Consider the following 7,622-nt stretch of genomic DNA (forward strand, 5'->3'; position numbering starts at 1 on the left):
TAGCAACCCATCATCTACTTATTACTTCCCAATGCCTTCCCCTAGGCCCAAACAATGGTGAAGTGTCATGTAGTCGACGTTCACATAACACCACTAGAGGAAAGACAACATACATCTCATCAAAATATCGAACGAATACCAAATTCACATGACTACTTATAACAAGACTTCTCCCATGTCCTCAGGAACAAACGTAACTACTCACAAATCATATTCATGTTCATAATCAGAGGGGTATTAATATGCATAAAGGATCTGAACATATAATCTTCCACCGAATAAACCAACTAGCATCAACTACAAGGAGTAATCAACACTACTAGCAACCCATAGGTACCAATATGAGGTTTTGAGACAAAGATCGGATACAAGAGATGAACTAGGGTTTCAGAGGAGATGGTGCTGGTGGGAGATTAACCCCCTCCCGATGAGAGGATTGATTGTGATGACGATGGTGACGATTTCCCCCTCACGAAGGGATGTTTCCCCGACAGAACAGCTCCGCCGGAGCCCTAAATTGTTTCCACCAAGGTTCCGCCTCGAGACAGCGGCGCTTCGTCCCGAAAGCTTCCTCCTTATTTTTTCGAAGGCAAAAGACACCTTATACCAGAAGATGGGCATCGGGGGGGCTTCCAGGTGGCCCACGAGGCAGGGGGCGCGCCTAGGGGGCTAGGGCGCGCCCTCCACCACCCTCGTGGACGGTGGGGTGCCCCCCCTGAAAGATCGTGGATGTCGCCTAGAGGGGGGTGAATAGGCGCTTTAAAATAATTACGGTTTAGGCTTGAACAAATGCGGAATAAACCTAGCGGTTAATTTGACAAGCACAAAACCTACAACAACTAAGCTCACCTATGTGCACCAACAACTTATGCTAAGCAAGATAAACAACTAAGTGATAGCAAGATATATGACAAGAAACAATATGGCTATCACAAAGTAAAGTGCGTAAGTAAAGGGTTCGGTTAAGAGATAACCGAGGCACGTGGAGACGACGATGTATCCCGAAGTTCACACCCTTGCGGATGCTAATCTCCGTTTGGAGCGGTGTGGAGGCACAATGCTCCCCAAGAAGCCACTAGGGCCACCGTAATCTCCTCACGCCCTCGCACAATGCAAGATGCCGTGATTCCACTAAGGGACCCTTGAGGGCGGTCACCGAACCCGTACAAATGGCAACCCTTGGGGGCGGTCACCGAACTCGTACACTTTGGCAACCCTTGAGGGCGGTCACCGGTACCCGTCAAATTGCTCGGGGCGATCTCCACAACCTAATTGGAGACCCCGACGCTTGCCTGGAGCTTTACACCACAATGATTGAGCTCCGAACACCACCAACCGTCTAGGGCGCCCAAGCACCCAAGAGGAACAAGCTCAAGGGCGCCCAAGCACCCAAGAGGAACAAGCTCAAGGGCACCAAGCACCCAAAAGTAATAAGCTTCTCAACTTGTAACTTCCACGTATCACCGTGGAGAACTCAAACCGATGCACCAAATGCAATGGCAAGGGCACACGGAGTGCCCAAGTCCTTCTCTCTCAAATCCCACCGAAGCAACTAATGCTAGGGAAGAAAAAGAGAGGAAGAACAAGAAGGAGAACACCAAGAACTCCAAGATCTAGATCCAAGGGGTTCCCCTCACATAGAGGAGAAAGTGATTGGTGGAAATGTGGATCTAGATCTCCTCTCTCTTTTCCCTCAAAAACTAGCAAGAATCCATGGAGGGATTGAGAGTTAGCAAGCTCGAAGAAGGTCAACAATGGGGGAAGAACACGAGCTCAAGAGATAAGGTTCAATGGGGAAGAAGACCCCCTTTTATAGAAGGGAAAAAATCCAACCGTTATGTGCTCAGCCCGCACACGAGCGGTACTACCGCTCCACGAGCGGTACTACCGCTTTGGCGGAAGAAGCAGGGAAAAGGAGCAACCAAACATGAACCTTGGGGCGGTAGTACCGCTTATAAGCGGTACTACCACGCACCCCAGCAGTACTACCGCTGGAGGAGCAGAACACGGGACCAAAAAAAAGTAGTGGTACTACCGCCCGACCGGAGCGGTACTACCGCCCATCAGGGCGGTACTACTGCTTATAAGTGGAACTGTCGTGCCTTACTGCCGTGCAACTACTGCAAAACTCGACACGAAAAATGCAAGAACCAAAATCGAGGCGGTACCAGCGCGGAACCGTAGCCGTACTACCGCTTATGGCCATAGGCGGTACTACCGCTTTGGACAGCGGTACTACCGCTTGGGGCGATAAGCGGTACTGCCGCTCTGGCCGCGGTACTACCGCCGGGAGAAAACCAGAACTGCCATAACTTCTTCATATGAGCTCCGAATTGAGCAAACTCAAGCTTGTTGGATTGAGAAAGACGAGTAGCATAAGAAATTGAGCTCATCAAAACATGGACAAAATCCCACTTTGCGTAAGCATGTACAAGATGTGAAGCATGCACACCTATATCTTCTTCGAGAATCATGTCCAGCACCTGCGGGACAGACAGCAACATTCTCCATGCTATCCCAAATTCACATTAAAAAAACAAAAAAAAATCTTCAGGGAAAGGCACACAAAAAATCATAATCTCACCACAAGGAAACGATCAGCAAAAAAAAATCAAACTTGGAATACAAGCAGATCAATTCTAAAGCTTTGAGATATTGCAGTACCTGCAAAGAAAAAAAAATAAGCTTTTTCGGTGAAAAAAAGGACCAACGAAGGCACCACATGAACAGTTCCGGAAATCATTAGGTAAAAGGGTGATCATTCATGACAAGAAGTCATCCATCCCTATGAAAGGTGCAGACAACACCTCCCTGAATTCCTGCAATCAGGAGACCAAAATCAAGATTAAATAACAAAGTACTTATTTTCTAACATGAGAACAACATTGGTTCCTCTAATCAAGATTAATTAATGAAGCCCTTACTTTTTTAACACGAGGACAACTAAATGACAATGTTGGTGTTAAATATTTTTTATTTCTGTATATCCTCATTAAAGCAAAAAAACAAAGATAATTCAGAGGATACCAACTTCAAGACCAATGCCCTGTAGAAGTAACTCACCATTCTCCCTTTTCGCATATGAAAATCACTCCTTGTTCCCTCCCCATGGACATGACCAGAGCAATGTAAAGGGCGTATTGTGATCATCACGAGTTTTTCAGCATATCACCTTGAGAAAATATCAGTATAAATAAGCAACTCAATTTCTCTTAATAACTAAACTCACAATATAACTTGTTCATATGCGAAAAACTTCTCGTGAAAATTAACACAAACTATGTAGTATGTTGCTTGTTTGCTCTCCTATATAACTACTTGGTAAATGCAGAAGCAGGGACATTTACCCGCCCACCATGTGAAAATCTGCAGGAAGCTCCGTGACTGCATTCGCTTTTCTGGAAAGCAGAGCAGATACCACGGCCCTGGACAGCTACCTCATCATCATTCTAAATCTGCGGGAACTCCAACCAGTGTTTGCATTTCTCTGAAAGATAACCATGAACACCAGAATTAGTCGGCAATCATGATGGTTCAGTGGAAGTACTTAGGAATGTTACTGATAAGGTATAAGGCCTAGTGAATGGTATAGGCATGAAAATATTTTTAACGCATGTGAAATCCCTTCTCACTGAGTATCATTTGCAAGCTCTACAAAGTCACTCTCTGTCACTGAATTCAAAATGGCACATCAAATCTCGTACATCACCTCAATATTCAGTAACATATGGATCCACATTCATCTCAAACAAAAGGACCTAGTAAGACAAAAATAAGCCAAAAAACTCAATGATCGAAACTAATTTTACCAGAGCGGGTAAGGAGAGATTGTCAACTCTCACTCAACTGCACGGCAGCGGCCCAATGGAGGTTAGCTCGTCACAGACGAAGTTGCCACTGCCAATGTGGGGTACACCAAGGAGGATGGCATAGGCCATCATGCCAACGCTGGAGCACCGATGGAACAACCACTGCAAGCTCGCGTCCGCTGCATCCTCGCAGGCTGACTGGCGGGGCATAAAATTTCGTGAGAAGGGATCGATGCATACAAGGAGAATCCACGAAGAAAGATATATTCAGGTGCACACTCGGGCCGCGATTCACACGAGCAGCAAAGGAGGCCACCTGAAAATCAACCTTGTGAGGTTGATAACGAAATCTTTGCAACAACTACATGTAAGCTAATGAAAAAGCAAGAAGTATGCATGGAATAGAACATCCAAAATTATGCTCTGGGACATTGATTATAATATAGCTCAGCACCAAGGGAAAAAATGTAGCCAGACTTAAAGGAATATTTAAAGACCAAACTGAAATTAAATGTCATTATAAATCAAACACAACACATGAGGCGAAAGCAAAGTGAAATACCTTTCATGGAAAATTGTTAGTGGCTCGCCTGCGATAGATGTCCTTTGTCTCTATGACGTCTCCTGGTAACCACAATCCTCACAAACAGCGCTGAGTGTCAGAGCCCAAAGTATGATGATGCTGATTAGATGCGCTTGACATCCATGAACCTAATCTAGCAAATCAAATGTGACATTCGTCAATTTTAAATTTTAAATTGTTTACCTGTTGGCTAATGGTAAGCACAGATAGTACGGTAGAAGAGGAAGCGTGCATTGAAGGGTCAACTCATGCTGCTTGAGGTCGGCCAGGTCATACTTCTTGCCAGGGAAGTGCGAAAGTTAGCTCAAATATGCAAAGAAGAAATATGTCAATTTGAATATGCAGTTACCGACAATGTACTAATTATTGTGAGCATAATTAGGAAGAGAAGGGCTGACCAAGATGATGCCCACCAGAAGGAAACTAAAACTTGTAAATTTAGAGGTTCTCTTCTGTGAAGCAGCAACTTAGATTGTAGAAAGAGAGACTTAACAGAGTTACCAAGATCCACAAGCAACATCAGGAAGAGCCGAAGAGGTGATAAAACTGGTCATGTGTAGGACATTGCTCATGAACAATGGTGCCAATAGTATAGCTAGCTACTGATTTCACAGTTGAGGTGAACCCCTGTGAATTTCCCTGCAAAGATATGTATCAGGCAAGTCTAAAAGGCACCAGTTTGGATATACAAATTAAGCCAAGAAATGTCTCACTATTCCGAGGAGATGATTGCATAATTCTGAACATGTTCAAGAATTGTACGATTTTTTTTAAATGCATAAAGAACATCGTTCTGAATCTACTGCTACAAAACTTACGCATTCATGCCTTTCCCTTTAGTATCTAATTTACATTGGGCAGGTAACTGTCCATCAACACAGCTGATCAATTAGACCTCTTTCTAGGATTCCATTTTGCGCTACCAGCATCTGCCACAACCCTATTGCTCGGTAAGTAAGGATACATGACAAATAGTCTGAAAAACGTTGAAAAGTAAACATAGTTTTCATGCATTTCGTCGTTTAAGTCACAATGGAATTGATATGGTACTCTAATATAGAATTTTATGAACAATAAACAATAAGAGGATTGATGCTCTATGTTCAGCTATATGTCTTTAGTTCCTCCATACACTCTGGATGGATTTAACTAAGATAAAGATAAAGAAAAAATGGTGCACCTTTCCTATGCACATGGCATATTCATTAGAGAAATAGTGGCAGTGGTTAACCTTAAGAGTTTGGAATCACATTACAAAAAAAAGGTGAAAAGGGAAATTTGTAGACAACATATAGCTAGAAGACAGTGACTTCAATACATCAGATTCATAGTAGAACCTTTGAGCTAATTGGGCCAAATATGAAAACCAATTTGATTCACCTTATTTCCCACAATCTGAGTGGAAGAATTTATTCGATTTTAAAACAAACCTAAATGTGTAGGTGGTTGGACATGGCGGAGTCCGTAGTTGGCACTCTACGACAAGGAACCACAACCATAGCAGATCAGCCTAATACAGGTAGCAACAAATCAATAAAATTGCGTCACAGCCTTATTAAATTTCAGTTTCTAAATACAGAGAAGGGAGGAAGGATCCAAGAAGTAATACCAAGCCGTCCATGGCTTGGTGTCCCAGGAGTCATGCTCGAGGGACAGGTAGTTGAGTTACCCGTCCATGTCGTGCAACACGCCGTCCTCCCGGAAGAACTCTGCCCCGCTGTTCTTCACCCCCTTCTCTCCGCTGCCATGCGCCACACCGGCGAGCCGCCGACCCCCGACCATAGCAGGAGGAAGGGGAAAGGATCTTGGCGCTAGAACGTGTAGACTGTGCCCTGGATGGCGATCGCCGGCGGATCCTGAAGGGGATCGGCGGCGGCTCCCCAAGCTGATCGTAGCGACGAGATCGGCGGCGGCTCCTCAAGCGGATCGTAGCTATGAGATCGGCGGCGGCGAAGGGATTGGCGGCGTCGAAGGGATCGGCGGCGGCGAAGCGCGAGGAATCGGTACGAGGGCGGCGAAGAGCGAGGGATCGGTGCGAGGGCGGCTGGCGTGGTTCTGGCGAGGGCACCCTGCAGGCCTCGCTCTGGATTTTTTGTCGTAGGTTTTAGTTCGTAGGTTAATTTTCTCAGGGTTTTTTTCGCCCTGGATGTCTCGCTCGTATCTGGAGGCATCGCTCCCACGTGGTTTTGGTTGGGTTTTTTTCAAGGGGATCGCTATGTCCGGGGAGGTGGGAAGTGGGAGGAGACAAAAATAAACCAGGCGAAGGGTGGGATTGAGGACAAAAAAATTATGATAGGTGGGACGAAAATTGAAAATTGACCGACGGAGACTACCAACTGCTCCATTAAAAGTAGAGATCATGGACGCTATATTTACAAGACTCCTCTCTCCCTCTCTATCTACTCCTAACTTTCCTTTCTTGATGGCGAAGAAAGATCGATGTATCAAACGAAGATTTTTTCCCCATGTACAACTACTCTCTCTCTCTCTCTCTCTCTCCGATGTGCTGTCAAAAAAAAGTGTATCCCGTTGAAACCGCGCGGTACGTAGTCTCTCTCTGCCGTACTATCAAACAAACAGCAAGTGCATCCCGTTGAAACCGTGCGGTACGGTTCTCTCTCTCTCTACCGCGCTGTGAATCTGCAGCAAGTGAATCCCGCTCCGTACGCGTAACAAACTCCATGGATCCGTGCGTTTCCTTTACCCGTCATCTCGTATCCGAAGCGAAATCCCGCCGCGATCCACCACTCGCAGCCGCGCGCCACGGAGCCCCTGCTGGCTTGGCTTAAACCCTAGTACCCATCTCCACTGCCCCTTGGCCGGCCGCCGCCGATCCAATGATTCCAATCTACTACCCCTCATCCAAGCCCTTCCTCACCAGTCACCATATAAGGCAGCCCACTCCTCCTCCTCTCCACCCCACAAGCAAAGCGTAGCGTAGCCAAGCCAAGCCCTCCTCCACAGCAGAAGCAAAGCCCTAACTCTCTTCTCGCCCGCTCTTTCTCTCTCTATCGCTCGCTGCTGATCGACCGATCTGGTTTCTTTCCATGGCCGGTTCCGCTGATCGCCACCAGTCGCGGCGCCGGCGCCGCAGCGGGGGAGAGATTGAGGAAGGCGAGGTCGGCCTCGGGTACTACACGGGCTCCGACACCGACACCGACGACGAGGACGCGCGCTACTACCTCCAGCCCCGCCACGACGACCGCGGCCGCCAGGGGTTGATGACGGTC

At 46.6% G+C, this 7,622-nt stretch overlaps 1 long non-coding RNA gene across 35 annotated transcripts; it reads right to left on the bottom strand.

The window, feature by feature from the left end:
* Positions 1–2,304: 2,304 nt before the first annotated feature.
* On the bottom strand, positions 2,305–6,653 carry LOC109781659 (uncharacterized). Of its 35 annotated transcripts, XR_005764276.3 has the most exons (8): positions 6,002–6,631; positions 5,823–5,902; positions 5,211–5,332; positions 4,372–5,031; positions 3,810–4,125; positions 3,348–3,487; positions 3,064–3,172; positions 2,305–2,819 (listed from the first exon to the last, which is right to left on the bottom strand). It is a non-coding gene; the product is annotated as an uncharacterized lncRNA (long non-coding RNA). The 35 variants fall into 35 exon arrangements; XR_005764273.3 differs by having other exon boundaries at positions 4,372–5,332; positions 6,062–6,642; XR_005764271.3 differs by having other exon boundaries at positions 4,372–5,321; positions 6,062–6,641.
* Positions 6,654–7,622: the final 969 nt, after the last annotated feature.

Source organism: Aegilops tauschii, chromosome 7, assembly GCF_002575655.3.
Source record: "Aegilops tauschii subsp. strangulata cultivar AL8/78 chromosome 7, Aet v6.0, whole genome shotgun sequence".
NCBI classification, from domain to species: Eukaryota; Viridiplantae; Streptophyta; class Magnoliopsida; order Poales; family Poaceae; genus Aegilops; species Aegilops tauschii.